The sequence below is a fragment of the Struthio camelus genome, chromosome 1 (assembly GCF_040807025.1).
Source record: "Struthio camelus isolate bStrCam1 chromosome 1, bStrCam1.hap1, whole genome shotgun sequence".
Taxonomy (NCBI): domain Eukaryota; kingdom Metazoa; phylum Chordata; class Aves; order Struthioniformes; family Struthionidae; genus Struthio; species Struthio camelus.
The window spans coordinates 7,501-23,491 of NC_090942.1; the positions used below are offsets into that span (position 1 = coordinate 7,501).

The 15,991-nt window shown below is 53.0% G+C and overlaps 2 long non-coding RNA genes across 2 annotated transcripts in view; both read right to left on the minus strand.

The window, feature by feature from the left end:
• Positions 1–1,387: 1,387 nt before the first annotated feature.
• On the minus strand, positions 1,388–8,321 carry LOC138066447 (uncharacterized). Its single transcript, XR_011139852.1, has 15 exons — positions 7,095–8,321; positions 6,966–7,017; positions 6,808–6,870; positions 6,663–6,718; positions 6,513–6,567; positions 6,385–6,443; positions 6,178–6,284; positions 5,003–5,065; positions 4,874–4,925; positions 4,716–4,778; positions 4,571–4,626; positions 4,435–4,475; positions 4,294–4,352; positions 2,757–4,193; positions 1,388–1,485 (listed from the first exon to the last, which is right to left on the minus strand). It is a non-coding gene; the product is annotated as an uncharacterized lncRNA (long non-coding RNA).
• Positions 8,322–8,468: 147 nt separating this feature from the next.
• LOC138066391 (uncharacterized) overlaps positions 8,469–15,991 on the minus strand; it is a 43,677-nt gene continuing 36,154 nt past the window's right edge. Inside the window, exons 8-18 of the long non-coding RNA XR_011139833.1 lie at positions 11,954–12,031; positions 11,807–11,859; positions 11,689–11,739; positions 10,423–11,589; positions 10,291–10,341; positions 9,125–10,190; positions 8,995–9,047; positions 8,845–8,907; positions 8,700–8,755; positions 8,565–8,605; positions 8,469–8,483 (exon numbers count right to left, since the gene is read on the minus strand). This is a non-coding gene — a long non-coding RNA (uncharacterized lncRNA). The remainder of the gene's footprint in view (positions 8,484–8,564; positions 8,606–8,699; positions 8,756–8,844; positions 8,908–8,994; positions 9,048–9,124; positions 10,191–10,290; positions 10,342–10,422; positions 11,590–11,688; positions 11,740–11,806; positions 11,860–11,953; positions 12,032–15,991) is intronic.

Consider the following 15,991-nt stretch of genomic DNA (forward strand, 5'->3'; position numbering starts at 1 on the left):
CTAACCCTAACCCTAACCCTAACCCTAAAATGGCTCTAACCCTAACCCTAACCCTAAATGGCTCTAACCCTAACCCTAACCCCTGACCCTGACCCCTGACCCCTGACCCTAGACCTTGACCCCCGACCCCCTGCACTTTAACCCTAACCCTGACCCCTGATCTCTAGCCCCCTGACCCCACCCCTACCCTGTAACCCTGACCCTCTAACCCTAACCCCTAATGATGTGCTCCCCTGACCCCAACCACCAAGTGGTGCTCCCTGACCTGTGACCCCCTAATGCTAACCCCTAGGCTGCCTGAGCCCTAAAGGGCTCTAACCCTGGAGTGCAGGTGTGGTCCCTAGTGGTTAACCCTAGGGGCCTGATTGTAGGGTGGCTCCTATAACCCTAGTGTGGTGGGGCTCCCCCTAGTGGTGGGTGGGGGTGGGTTACGGTTGTGTATATATAGTATATAAAAAGAAATAAAAATAATAAGAAAAAGGAAAATAATTTGCATATGGAATGAAATGGGTGGCAGGGTTAGGATGCTAATTGGGAGTAAAGAATTATTATTTGAATAAATTGGGATAATAATTGATTACTCCCAATTAGCATGCTAAAGAGAGGGAAAGAGTAAAGAGAGGGAAAGAGTAAAGAGAGGGAAAGAGTAAAGAGAGGGAAAGAGTAAAGAGAGGGAAAGAGTAAAGAGAGGGAAAGAGTAAAGAGAGGGAAAGAGTAAAGAGAGGGAAAGAGTAAAGAGAGGGAAAGAGTAAAGAGAGGGAAAGAGTAAAGAGAGGGAAAGAGTAAAGAGAGGGAAAGAGTAAAGAGAGGGAAAGAGTAAAGAGAGGGAAAGAGGAGATAGACAAAATTAAAGTGGACAAAAATCATAAAATAAAAACAGAGCCCAGAGGGGGGAATCTAACCACAGAGGAAAAGGAAAAAAAAGAGATATACTGAAATAAGGAGAAATAGAATAATCAACATAAGGCTAACATTATCACAGTAGAGATAAAACAGAAAACCTACAGGAAAGAACACAGAGGGAGAAAGCAAAGGTAAGCACAAAGCAAGAGGGGGAAAGCAAAGGAAGACAGCAAGGCAGGACAGAGAAAGAAAAAAAGAAGGTCAATGAGAGACAAAATAAGAGAAAAAATTTGTCCCGCTCTTTCTTTCTTTTTTAGGAGGCCATAGAAAGACCACCATACAAATAAGAACCAGGATAAATTTTCTCTCCTACTTTGACTTCAAAGGAGAAGATGAACAAGAGCAAAGGACTTCCATGCAACATGTACTGGAAATAACACAACAGAAACAAACAACAACATTCTCTTTATTTGAAAGGAGACACAAACACAGCCACCTCTATCATCTTTATTGCTCCAAAAAGAAAAAAAAAAAAAAACCACAACAATCTCCTTATTCCAACAGCATCAGAAACACCTCCAGCTTCATTCCTCACTACATAAGCATGCTCATCCCCACACTACACGACAGCTGCTTCTGCACCTACAAAAAAAAAAAAAAAGGGAGGGGGGAAAGACATGTCAGTTACAAAACACTAAACAAAACCACCCCGACAACATAACATACCAGCCCACCATCCACAGCAGCTGCACACACTCGTCACCAACCTTCTCTACAATCACACCAATGCTACACCCATCCAGCAGCATACACTCTGCCTCCCTGCACTTACAAGGAAACACCTGCAGTTTTTTGGGACAGCTCTCGGTAACAACATTACCGAGCGCTTCCAAATACCACCCTGCCTAGAAAACCCCGGCCCCGAGCCACAGCTCCGCACCAACATTGGCGATGATCGTCGCCTCGCAGACTGACCAGGACCGGGGAAAAAAAAAACCCAGCCAGGGGAAGCAAAAAAAAAATCCCCCAGCTGGGGTTTTTTTTTTTAAAAATAAAAATGGAAAAAATTTTACTTGCTAACTACAGCCTGTAAGAACAAAAGGTGCATACAAGGTTAGACACATTCCATACCAAAAACCACCCAACATCCACACAACTGCCCACTCAGTCCCACCACAGCCACTCTGCCTCCCTGCACTTACAAGGAAACACCTGCAGTTTTTTGGGACAACTCTCGGTAACAACATTACCAAGCGCTTCCAAATACCACCCTGCCTAGAAAACCCCGGCCCCGAGCCACAGCTCCGCACCAACATTGGCGATGATCGTCGCCTCGCAGACTGACCGGGACCGGGGAAAAAAAAAACCCAGCCAGGGGAAGCAAAAAAAAAATCCCCCGGCTGGGGTTTTCTTTTTAAAAATAAAAATGGAAAAAATTTTACTTGCTAACTACAGCCTGTAAGAACAAAAGGTGCATACAAGGTTAGACACATTCCATACCAAAAACCACCCAACATCCACACAACTGCCCACTCAGTCCCACCACAGGCACTCTGCCTCCCTGCACTACATGGCAAACAGCACCAGTTTTTAGGACCGCTCACAGAAACAGCATTACCGAGCGTTTCCACATACCACCCTGCCTAAAAACAAAACCCAGCCCAACCTGCACAGCAACATTGGCAATGATCAAATCACCTCAGACAGTGAACAACACCACAGGAAAACAAAGTCAGGGGAAAAAAAAAATTCACCCACCTGGGGGTTTCCATTAAAAAAAAAAAAAACTCTAAATGCTAAGTACAATCAGAAAACAAACCAAACACATGCATACAGACTTAGATACACTCAATACCAAACCCAAACGACAACCACACAATTACCCACGCCCTCCCACCGCAGCCATTCCTCACCTCTACTAACACAGCCAATTTCCAACCATTTAAAAGGGAACACTGCACTGCCGTGAACAGGCTCCCACCAAAAACACCATTCCTATCCATCAATAAATAAATATACAAACAATAAAACTACGCTTCGCCTTACAGTTTCACTCTCACAGAAACCCTAACAAGGTCCCATGGAGACAGTACTTAGCACAGCCCACACCCTCGACTACACCCACAGGCAAGGCAGCTCCAGCTCCACCCACAAAGACACAAACACACAGACACAACAACAATCACAGCACAAACAACACTCTCAGCCAGAAAGCCCTACAACAACACATCCCTGCAGCTCACAGGCACAGGAGAAGCCCATAATGGCAAGCAGCTGGCAAAGCCAGGACCATCAATGCACAAGAGGCTGGCCAGAAAGACCCAAGACCACGACCACACAGGGAAGAAAACCCTGAAAGCATGCCATGAAGGCGAGGAAGAGCAGCCGCGGAAGGCAAGGAAGAGCATTGCCACAAAGATGAATGGCTGCAGAAGGCAAGGAAGAGCAGCCATGGAAGGCAAGGAAGACCATCGCCACAAAGATGAATGGCTGCAGAAGGCAAGGAAGAGCAGCCATGGAAGGCAAGGAAGACCATCGCCGCAAAGATGAACGGCCACGGAATGCAAGGAAGAGCAGCCACGGAAGGCAAGGAAGAGCATCACTGCAAAGATGAATGGCTGCAGAAGGCAAGGAAGAGCAGCCATGGAAGGCAAGGAAGAGCATCGCCGCAAAGATGAACGGCCACGGAATGCAAGGAAGAGCGGCCACGGAAGGCGAGGAAGAGCATTGCCGCAAAGATGAACGGCCACAGAAGGCAAGGAAGAGCATCGCCACAAAGATGAGCAGCCGCGGAAGGCAAGGAAGAGCGGCCGCGGAAGGCAAGCAGTATCGCCACAGAGATGAACAGCCACAGACAGCTACAATGCAAATTCAGCGCAACACACCGACCCTTTTGGTGGGCGGCACACAAGGAGACACCATCCCTCGACGCAACACTGAGCGCTCGGGCCACTCAATAGCCTGCGGATGCCTAACACCCTAGCCCTGCAAAGTTTACACCGTGCTCCACCATCACACAGGACAAGAGCAACATCAAGACCTCTGTAAAACACAGGACACCTACAACACACACAGAACACAGCACACAACAACACAGACACAGGCTGGAGCTGCCCAGACTACCACACCCACCTCTGCCTCTACCTCACACACAGCACCCACCCTCACGAGGCCTCCACACGACACTGATTGGCAGCACACACACACACACACCCACACACTGCCCAAGACACACCGACACCCTTGGCCCCCTCCACTTAGCTTGGGCACTGCCGTGCATCACTGTCCATCCTCAAGAGCCAGCCTCGATGCCACGCACGTCCTCTCTGACCTTCCTTCGCCCTCACCACCTGCCAAAACAGACCACAAACCATCACCTGCATGCCACACGGCTCCAGCCTCTTCCCCAAAAAACACCCCCCTCCAAAACACCACGGTCCCTCCATTCACCTGAAACACGTCCATTCCAAACTCAGACATCCTGCCCAGCACTAGGACACCCACAGCACCTGGGAAAAACAACACAAAAGTCACTCTTCTGCCAGGTAGCACCCAACAGCCCTACTACAAAGGGCACACCATGCCACTCACCTCAAATCCTCAGCCATCCGGGAAGAGGCCCCCCACAGCACCTGACAAAAAGCACAACAAAAGATATTACTGAGAGGCAGCCCCACACCACCCAACCACATGATAAAGCTCTCAACGACAAGCTGCCCCCTCTTACCTGCTCAGCCTCCGCCTCAGCACTCAGCTTCTCCACGCCACAACTGCATCCTACACCTGCAAAGTCAGAGACAATACCACAGCTTGAGGGGATGGCCACAAAACCACACCCCGTCCACACCCACCCCTTGCTCCCACACTTTTACCTGTGCTGCTCACCCTTCCCCACTGTCATGCTACAGGAGGCCGCGCCAAGCTCTGCCACGCACCTGCAAAACCAGAACAGCACCGGGCAACAGGCACAGCACCAACAACACAACAGCACCACTCCACACTCTGCTCCATCTCTCACACCAACACTCACCTGGCCAGCCTCCTCCTAGGCACAAGCAACCCACTTGCCTCACGGCTTCCACCTACAAACACAAAACAAAAAGCATTCAGCAAACCGCCACCCAGAACACTCTCTTGCCAACAACACTCACAAGCTCACCTCCTTAGTGCACATCTCGGTCTTCCTCCATCTCCCTCAGGCACCCACAACACTGCTCTGCATCTGCAAAAGCAACACAAACTGCAGCACCCAAAGGCAGACCTATCCCCATTCCACTCCCCTTCACCACTCCACGCTGCACACTGCCATTGCTAAAACCCACAGGCAAGGCACCTCCAGCCCCAAACAAACATGCACGCTCACACACAGCACACACAAACACAGAACAAAGCCCTAAGCAGAAAGAACAGTTCTCACGCATAGGACCCTGCGGGCCACAAAGCCCTACAATGCCACAACTGTGCGGCTCAGAGACTCGGGAGAAGCCCAGGAAAGTCAAACGCCACGGTCCGTGACAGAAAGCAGCCAGCAAAGCCACGACCATCAATGCACAAGAGGCTGGCCAGAAAGACCCAAGACCACGACCACACAGGGAAGAAAACCCTGAAAGCATGCCACGAAGGCGAGGAAGAGCGGCCACGGAAGGCGAGGAAGAGCATCACCGCAAAGATGAGCGGCCGCAGAAGGCGAGGAAGAGCGGCCACGGAAGGCGAGGAAGAGCATCGCCGCAAAGATGAGCGGCCACAGAAGGCGAGGAAGAGCATCGCCGCAAAGATGAGCGGCCGCAGAAGGCGAGGAAGAGCATCGCCGCAAAGATGAGCGGCCGCAGAAGGCGAGGAAGAGCATCGCCGCAAAGATGAGCGGCCGCAGAAGGCGAGGAAGAGCATCGCCGCAAAGATGAGCGGCCACAGAAGGCAAGGAGTATCGCCACAAAGATGAGCGGCCACAGACAGCTACGATGCAAATTCAGCGCAACACACCGACCCTTTTGGTGGGCGGCACACAAGGAGACACCATCCATTGACGCAACGCTGAGCGCTCAGGCCACCCAATAGCCTGCGGATGCCTAACACCCTAGCCCTGCAAAGTTTACACCGTGCTCCACCATCACACAGGACAAGAGCAACATCAAGACCTGAGCAAAACACAGGACACCTACAACACACACCACACAGTACACAACAACACAGACACAGGCTGGAGCTGCCTGGACTACCACACCCACCTCTGCCTCTACCTCACACACAGCACCCACCCTCAGGAGGCCTCCACACGACACACTGATTGTCCACACACACACCCCAAGACACACCAACACCCTTGGCCCCCTCCACTTAGCTTGGGCACTGCCGTGCGTCACCATCCATCCTCAAGAGCCAGCCTCGATGCCAGGCACGCCCTCTCTGATCTTCCTTCAGTCACAAACCTTCACCCTCACCACCTGCCAAAACAGACCACAAACCATCACCTGCATGCCACACGGCTCCAGCCTCTTCCCCAAAAAACACCCTCCTCCAAAACAACACGGTCCCTCCATTCACCTGAAACACGTCCCTTCCAAACTCAGAGATCCTGCCCAGTGCTCACACACCCACAGCACCTGGGAAAAACAACACAAAGTTACTCTTCTGCCAGGTAGCACCCAACAGCCCTACTACAAAGGACTCACCATTCTACTGCAGCTCACATCCTCAGCCACCCCAGAAAAGGCCCCCCACAAGCACCTGAAAAAAAGCACAACAAAAGACATTACTGAGAGGCAGCCCCACACCACCCAACCACATGATAAAGCTCTCAACGACAAGCTGCCCCCTCTTACCTGCTCAGCCTCCGCCTCAGCACTCAGCTTCTCCACGCCACAACTGCATCCTACACCTGCAAAGTCAGAGACAATACCACAGCTTGAGGGGATGGCCACAAAACCACACCCCGTCCACACCCACCCACCGCTCCCACACCTTTACCTGTGCCGCTCACCCTTGCCCACTGTCATGCTACAGGAGGCCGCGCCAAGCTCTGCCACGCACCTGCAAAACCAGAACACCACTGGCCAACAGGCACAGCACCAACAACACAACAGCCCCACTCCACACTCTGCTCCATCTCTCACACCAACACTCACCTGGCCAGCCTCCTCCTAGGCACAAGCAACCCACTTGCCTCACGGCTTCCACCTACAAACACAAAACAAACATTGTTCAGGGAACCACTGCCCAAGACACCCTCCTGCCAACAACACTCACAAGCTCACCTGCTTTGCACAGGCCCTGCTCGTCCTCCGTCTCCCTCGGGCACCCACGACACTGCTCCACATCTGCAAAAAACAACAGAAAAATGCAGGACCCAAAGCCTGATCAATCATCATCTGCTCCCCATCACCACTCCACTCTGCACGCTGCCATCGCTAAAACCCACAGGCAAGGCACCTCCAGCTCCAAACAAACATGCACACACACAAACAGCACACACAAACACAGAGGAAAGCCCTAGGCAGAAAGAACGATTCTCATGCATAAGACCCTGCTGGCCACAAAGCCCTACAACAGCACAACCGTGCACCTCAGAGGCTCAGGAGAAGCCTAAGAAAGAGTCAAATGCCACAAGCTGTGACAGCAAGGGGCCAGCAAAGCCAGGACTACGGAAGCACAAGAGGCTGGCCAAAAGGACCCAAGGCTACGACCATGCAGGCAAGAAAACCCTGAAAGGATGCCGCAGAAGACGAGCGAAGAGCGGCCGCCGCAGAAGACGAGCGAAGAGCGGCCGCCGCAGAAGACGAGCGAAGAGCGGCCGCCGCAGAAGACGAGCGAAGAGCGGCCGCCGCAGAAGACGAGCGAAGAGCGGCCGCCGCAGAAGACGAGCGAAGAGCGGCCGCCGCAGAAGACGAGCGAAGAGCGGCCGCCGCAGAAGACGAGCGAAGAGCGGCCGACAAGCGCTCAAACATCACCACAAAGATGGCCAGCCACAGACAGCTATGATGCTAATTCAGTGCAACACACCAGCCCTTCTCACAGGCAGCACACAAGGAGATATGATCCATTGGCACAATGCTGAGCACTCAGGCCACTCAAAAGCCTCCGGATGCCTACCATGCTACCGATGCAACATCTGTGCCATGCTCCATGAGCACAAAGAACAAGAGCAACATCAACACCTGAGCAAAACACAGGACACCTACAACACACACAGAACACAGCACACAACAACACAGACACAGGCTGGAGCTGCCCGGACTACCACACCCACCTCTCCCTCTACCTCACACACAGCACCCACCCTCAGGAGGCCTCCACACTGTAATGACTGGCAGCACACGCACACACCCACCCACACACACACACCACCCAAGACACACCAACACCCTTGGCCCCCTCCACTTAGCTTGGGCACTGCTGTGCGTCACCGTCCATCCTCAACAGCCAGCCTCGATGCCAGGCACCTCCTCTCTGACCTTCCTTCAGTCACAAACCTTCACCCTCACCACCTGCCAAAACAGAGCACAAACCATCACCTGCATGCCACACAGCTCCAGCCTCTTCCCCAAAAAACACCCTCCTCCAAAACAACACGGTCCCTCCATTCACCTGAAACACGTCCATTCCAAACTCAGAGATCCTGCCCAGTGCTCACACACCCACAGCACCTGGGAAAAACAACACAAAGTTACTCTTCTGCCAGGTAGCACCCAACAGCCCTACTACAAACAGCACACTGCGCCACTCACCTCAAATCCTCAGCCATCCGGGAAGAGGCCCCCCACAGCACCTGAAAAAAGCACAACAAAAGACATTACTGAGAGCCAGCCCCACACCACCCAACCACATGATAAAGCTCTCAACGACAAGCTGCCCCCTCTTACCTGCTCAGCCTCCGCCTCAGCACTCAGCTTCTCCACGCCACAACTGCATCCTACACCTGCAAAGTCAGAGACAATACCACAGCTTGAGGGGATGGCCACAAAACCACACCCCGTCCACACCCACCCCTTGCTCCCACACTTTTACCTGTGCTGCTCACCCTTCCCCACTGTCATGCTACAGGAGGCCGCGCCAAGCTCTGCCACGCACCTGCAAAACCAGAACAGCACCGGGCAACAGGCACAGCACCAACAACCCCACACTATGCTCTGCTCCATCTCGCAGACCAACACTCACCTGGCCAGGCTCCTCCTAGGCACAAACAACCCACTTGCCTCATGGCTTCCCACCTACAAACACAAAACAAAAAGCATTCAGCAAACCGCCACCCAGAACACTCTCTTGCCAACAACACTCACAAGCTCACCTCCTTAGAGCACATCTCAGTCTTTCTCCATCTCCCTTGAGTACCTGGAACACTGCTCCGCATCTGCAAAAGCAACACAAACTGCAGCACCCAAAGGCAGACCTATCCCCATTCCACTCCCCTTCACCACTCCACGCTGCACACTGTCATTGCTAAAACCCACAGGCAAGGCACCTCCAGCCCCAAACAAACAGCCACGCTCACAAACAGCAGACACAAACACAGAGGAAAGCCCTAGGCACAAAAAACAGTTCTCACGCATAAGACCCTGCCGGGCACAAAGCCCTACAACACCACAACCCTGTGGCTTTCAGGCTCAGGAGAAGCCCAGGAAAGACTCAAATGCCATGGCCTGTGACAGAAAGGGGCCGACAAAGCCAGGACTGTGGATGCACAAGAGGCTGGCCAGAAAAACCCAAGGCCATGATCACACAGGGAAGAAAACCCTGAAAGCATGCCACGAAGGCGAGGAAGCGCGGCCGCCGAAGAAGAGGCGAAGAAGCGCGGCCGCCGAAGAAGAGGCGAAGAAGCGCGGCCGCCGAAGAAGAGCGGCCGCCGAAGAAGAGGCGAAGAAGCTATGTTGCAAATCTGCAACGACACAATGCCCCTTTTCACGGGCGGCACAGCAGATACAATCCCTTTGCACAACACTGAGCGCTGAGGCCAGTCCCAAAGCCTACAGATGACTACTGTGCTAGCCCTGCAAACTCGTCCTTTGTGCTCCAGGAACACAAAGGACAAGAGCAACAGCAAGACCTAAGCAAAAGACAGGACACCTACAACACACAATATACAGCACACAACAACACAGACACAGGCTGGAGCTGCCCGGCCCCAAGCACAACCCCACGGCCTTGACCTCACCGAAAACAATCATCCTAAAGCACTACACTCATGGTCAGCAAACACACACACACACCCCTACCCCCAGGACAAGCCAACACCCTTGACCCCTCCACTTAGCTTGGGCACTGCTGTGCGTCACTGTCCATCCTCAACAGCCAGCCTCGATGCCAGGCACCTCCTCTCTGATCTGCCTTCAGTCACAAACCTTCGCCCTCATCACCTGCCAAAACAGAGCACAAGCTGTCACCCGCACACCACGCAGCACCAGCCTCTTCCTCCAAAAACACCCTCCTCCCAAACACCACGGTCCCTCCGCTTACCTGTGCCCCGTCCAAACTCCAACATCGTGGCCGGGCGGACACCCGCAGCACCTGGGAAAGGCAACACAACACAGTTATTCTGCCAGGCAACGCCCAATAGCCCTACAACAAAGAACTCACCGTTCCACTCACCCCAAATCCTCTGGCAAAAGGCCCCCCCACAGCACCTGAAAAAAAGCACAACAGAAGACATCACCGAGAACCAGCCCAACACCCCCCAGTCACAGAATAAAGCGCTCAATGACAAGCTGCCCCTCACACCTGCTCAGCCTCCGTCTCGGCACTCAGCTTCTCTACGCCACAACTTCACACAATGCCTGCAAAAACACAGAAAACACCACACCTTGAGGGCATGCCCACAAAACCAAAGTCCTTCGGCACCCACCCTTTCCTCCCACACCTTCACCTGTGCCGCTCCACTCTGCACACTGCCACTGCTAATAATCCACAGGCAAGGCACCTCCAGCCCCAAACAAACATGCACACACAAACAGCAGAAACAAACACAGAGGAAAGCCCTAGGCACAAAGAACAATTCTCACACATAAGACCCTGCCGGGCACAAAGCCTGACAAGACCACAACCGTGCAGCTTTGAGGCTCAGGAAAAGCCCACGAAAGAGTCAAACACCATGGCCTGGGACGGAAAGGGGCCAGCAAAGCCAGGACCATCACTGGACAAGAGGCCATCCAGAAACAAGCAAGGCCATGATCACACAGGGAAGAAAACCCTGAAAGGGAGCCCCAAAGGCGAAGAAGCGCGGCCGCCCGAGGCGAAGAAGCGTGGCCGCCCGAGGCGAGCCACAGATGCTACGATGCAAATCTGGCACGACACAACGCCCCTTTTCACGGGCAGCACAGGAGGAGATGCAAACCCTTCGCACAACACTGAGTGCTCAGGCCACTCCAAAAACCTGCAGACGCCTACCGTGCTAGCCCTGCAAAGTCTGCATTGTGCTCCATGAGCACAAAGGACAAGAGCAACATCAACACCTGAGCAAAACACAGGACACCTACAACACACACCAAACACAGCACACAACAACACAGATACAGGATGGAGCTGCCCGGCCTAGCACACCCCCCTCTCCCTCTGCCTCACACACAGCACTCATCCTCAGGAGGACTCTACACTGTAATGACTGGCAGCACACGCACACACACACACCCCAAGACAAGCCAACACCCTTGGCCCTCCCAACTTAGCTCGGGCACTGCTGCGCCGTCCTCAAGAACCAGCCTCGATGCCAGGCACATCTGTTCTGCTCTTCCTTCAGTCACAAACCTTCACCTTCACAACCTGCCAAAACACAACACAAGCGGTCACCTGCACGCCAGATGCCTCCAGCCTCTTCACCAAAAACACCCTCCTCCCAAACACCACGGTCCCTCCCCTCACCTGCGGCCTGTCCAAACTCCAACATTGGGGCTGGGCGGACACCTGCGGCACCTAGGAAAGGCAACACAGTTACTATTCTGCCAGGCAACGCCCAACAGCCCTACAACAAAGGACACACCTTTCTACTGCAGCTCACACCCTCAGCCACCCCAGAAAAGGCCCACACAGCACCTGAAAAAGCACAACAAAAGACATCACTGAGAAGCAGCCCAGCACCAGCCCCACGGCACAGTAGAGCCCTGACCCAAACAGCTCCCCCTCTTACCTGCTCAGCCTCCGTCTCAGCGCTTGGCTTCACCACACCACAACTGCACCCAATGCAAAAAAAACCTAGGGTACAAAACTAGGAAAAAATGTTTTCCCTGAACCCCTCCTGTCTCTTCTTTTCTGCAGTCCTGCAGAGCAACAAACAATTCCCCAACTCCCATCATCTCAGAAGAGCCCCGTGAGGAAGCTGCATCCCTTCTGCAATAAACTCAAAAACACCAGAAAACAACAGTGACCGTCAACAAAAGATACAACAGGATATTCAGAAGCCCTTTTTCAGCCCAAACAACCCACACCGAGATGCTACCCAAGAAAAACCCTATCTCCTACAAACACTTCCCTCTCATAATCACAGCTCCAGCTCAAGCTGCCTCATTGCTCTTCTATTGTTCAATGGCCTTCGCATCTCCAAGCGTACAAATAGGTCTTCCAGGATAGTTGTACATCCTCAAATGCTGTTATTTGCTAAGCCCATTACAAACTACCACTCCCACAGCAGATCAAAGGCAGAATGAACTCAGGGAAGAGAGACCCCCGCTTTATGTAACCCTAGGCCCCACCCACTTCCCTACCCAGAAACTCTTTGGAGGGGAGGGGCAAACAAACAGCAACCATAAATACATAGGGCTAGGCAGAAGCAATTCTTCTGCCACTCAGCATCTAGAACAGAGAGGACAGAAGGCATAAAGAGACCTCTTCTATGAAATAGAACATCTGTTTTTTACTGAGACTTCATATAGTATCTACATTATCAAGAGGTAGGTCATTAAACTCCTTTTTACCTTAACTAGCACAAGCCTTCATATTAAAAGCTACAAATGAGTTCTGGTTATACTTAGGAAAAAAACTACAACATTCCACAGCGCCTACAAAGGGAATGCTATACCATAGTCCTCTAATGGGTTCAGGTCTGCCTAGAATACAGCTGCTCTGGCAGGGCAACATTTCCTGAAGGGCAAACCAGGATATCAAAATGAACTCTGGGAACAAGCCCTCTGCTGTAATAGGAGCACTTCCTAAGAGGAATGGGTCTTCTATAGTACCTAAAATGATGAAAAAAAAAGTCAGTGGCTGGAATGACTAGTTGTCCAGGAGAATACTATATCTGTATCACTAACTGGAGAACTGACACAAGGAGATCTCAGGATGGCTCCGGAGGGCACAAGAGGGATGCTAAGAGGGCAGAAAGACCAATGCAGCATTCTGGGGCACAACAAAGAATAATCCAGAATAAAATAAAGGGGCTCCTCACAAGTCTGCAGGACCAATGGAAGTCTATACAACACAACAAAGCTCTACAGAGGACTCCAGATTGGATTACACATTTCCAATGCAGACTAGAGAACAATAAAAAAAAAAAGCCAGTAGAGAATAACTAGAGTTTCCCCAAGGGGTCCAAGGGAAAACAAGGCTGCTAAGACCACTAGATGATGAACAGAGAGCACTGTTCAGAAAAGTTCTGAGGACACTACAACAATCTTAAAGGATTGACAGAGCCAAAAGATGGCTCTGCGAAAAAAGGAAAGCTGAAAGAGAACTCCAGAGTTCACTAGAGGGGTGCTAAAAAGCCTAGACGGCCAACAGAGCTCTGTGGGGGAACGATAAAAGGCCAAAAAAGTGGGCGGGGGGGAGAGGGGAGAAAAATTGAGAGCTGCTGAAAGGGCTGGAGGGCCAACACAGAGCTCCATGTTGCGACAAAAGACTCCAGAAACATTTTGAGGCCACTACAGGGGTCCTAAATCAGTCTAGAGAATCAAGATACAGCTCTGGGAAATGAGGAAAGCCAAAAAGAGACTCCAGAGCACACTACAGGGGTTCTAAGGGGTCTACATGGCCAAAAAGAGAGTCTGAGGTGCTAGGAAGCCCTCAGGAGGGGTTCAGAAGTGGCTACATGGCTCAAGAGGGGTCTAGAGGGCCAGAAGACAGCTCTGGGGAACAAAGAAAGACAAAGAGAGGTCCCAAATACAAGAGCAACAAGCACAAAAAACTTCTAGAACACAATTACAGCCAAAAGAGGGTTCCACAACAGACTGCAGAGCTGCAAAGACAGCTGCATGGCCAAATGAGGGCTCTATGATCCAACAAAGACCTGCAGAGGGCTTTGGGAGGGACTACATGAGCTGGAAGTCCAAAACAAAGCTCTGTAGCACTAGGAAGGCTGGAAAAGGAGTGCATATCACACTAGAAAGTTACTGAGGGGCCCAGGAAGGCAACATACGTTTGCAGGGAAAGATAAAAGAGGAAAGGCCAGGCAAGAACAGAGGGCTGTCAACAGGGACAGAGAACTAACACATGGCTCTGGGAACCCAAAGGTCTCCAGAGGGCTCCTGATGTGAACACAGGAGTTCTAAGAGCTCTGGGGAGCCCCAAAAGCGAAACCTTCCAGAGTAGTCTGGAGGGAACTAGACGAGTGGGCCTAACCGCAAAAAAGCCTCTGGGGAACACGAGAAACCTGCGGAGGGGTTCTGGAGGACCTAGACAGTGCCAAAGGGGTCTGGAGGACCAGAAGACCGCTCTGAGGTACAACAACTACAGCAAGACTGATTCAGAAGACACGAGAGGGCTTCTAAGGGCTCTCCATAGCCACAAAGAGACTCTGGGGAAGGAGGAGGAGGAGCTTCACAGGGATTCTGGGCCACCTAGACAGTTTCAGAGAGCTCGGAACAAGCAAAAGACAGCTCTGGGCAGCAAGGAAGAGCCAAAGAGTGGTGCAGAGTGCTCTAGAGCGGTGCCTAGGGGCCTAGGGAGCCAAGATCCATCTCTGGGGCACAGGGAAACCTGCCAGAGTAGTGCCGAGGGCACCAGAGGGGGCCCTCAAGGGTTTACATGGCCCAAAACCCCACTCTGGGGAAGAAGGAGGACCTTAGGAGGGGGTCTGGGCCACCTAGACAGTGCCTAAGGGGTCCGGAGGGCCAAAACAGTGCTGTGGTCTGCCCAGGGGCTCTGAGGTGGATAGAGCAGTGCTACGAGCTTTGGGGGGCCCGAAGACAGCTCTGGGGCACAGGGAAACCTGCCAGAGTAGTGCCGAGGGCACCAGAGGGGGCCCTCAAGGGTTTACATGGCCCAAAACCCCATTCTAGGGAAGGAGGAGGAGCTGAGGAGGGGGTCTGGGCCACCTAGGCAGTGCCTAAGGGGTCTGGAGAGCCAAAACACTACTCTGGGGCACCCCAAAGGTCTCCCCAGGGGCTCTGAGGTGGATAGAGCAGTGCTAGGAGCTCTGGGGGGCACCTACACAGCTCTGGGACACAGGGAAACCTGCCAGAGTAGTGCCGAGGGCACCAGAGGGGGCCCTCAAGGCGTGTGCCTAGCCAAAAGACCACTCTGGGGAAGAAGGAGGAGCTGAGGAGGGGGTCTGGGCCACCTAGACAGTGCCTAAGGGGTCTCAGGGGCCAAAAGAGTGCTGTGGGGCACCCCAAAGGTCTGCCCAGGGGCTCTGAGGTGGATAGAGCAGTGCTAAGAGCTGTGGGGGGCACCTACACAGCTCTGGGGCACCACAAAGGTCTGCCCAGGGGCTCTGAGGTGGATAGAGCAGTGCTAAGAGCTCTGGGGGGGGCCCAAAGACAGCTCTGGGGCACAGGGAAACCTGCCAGAGTAGTCCCGAGGGCACCAGAGGGAGCCCTCAAGGCATGTGCCTAGCCAAAAGACCACTCTGGGGAAGAAGGTGGAGCTGAGGAGGGGGTCTGGGCCACCTAGACAGTGCCTAAGGGGTCCGGAGAGCCAAAAGAGTGTTGTGGGGCACCCCAAAGGTCTGCCCAGGGGCTCTGAGGTGGATAGAGCAGTGCTAGGAGCTCTGGGGGTCCCCAACACAGCTCTGAGGCACAGGGAAACCTGCCAGAGTAGTGCCGAGGGCACCAGAGGGGGCCCTCAAGGGTTTACATGGCCCAAAACCCCACTCTAGGGAAGGAGGAGGAGCTGAAGAGGGGGTCTGGGCCACCTAGACAGTGCCTAAGGGGTCTCGGAGGGCCAAAGGAGTGCTCTGGGGCGCTCCAAAGGTCTGCCCAGGGGCTCTGAGGTGGATAGAGCTGTGCTAAGAGCT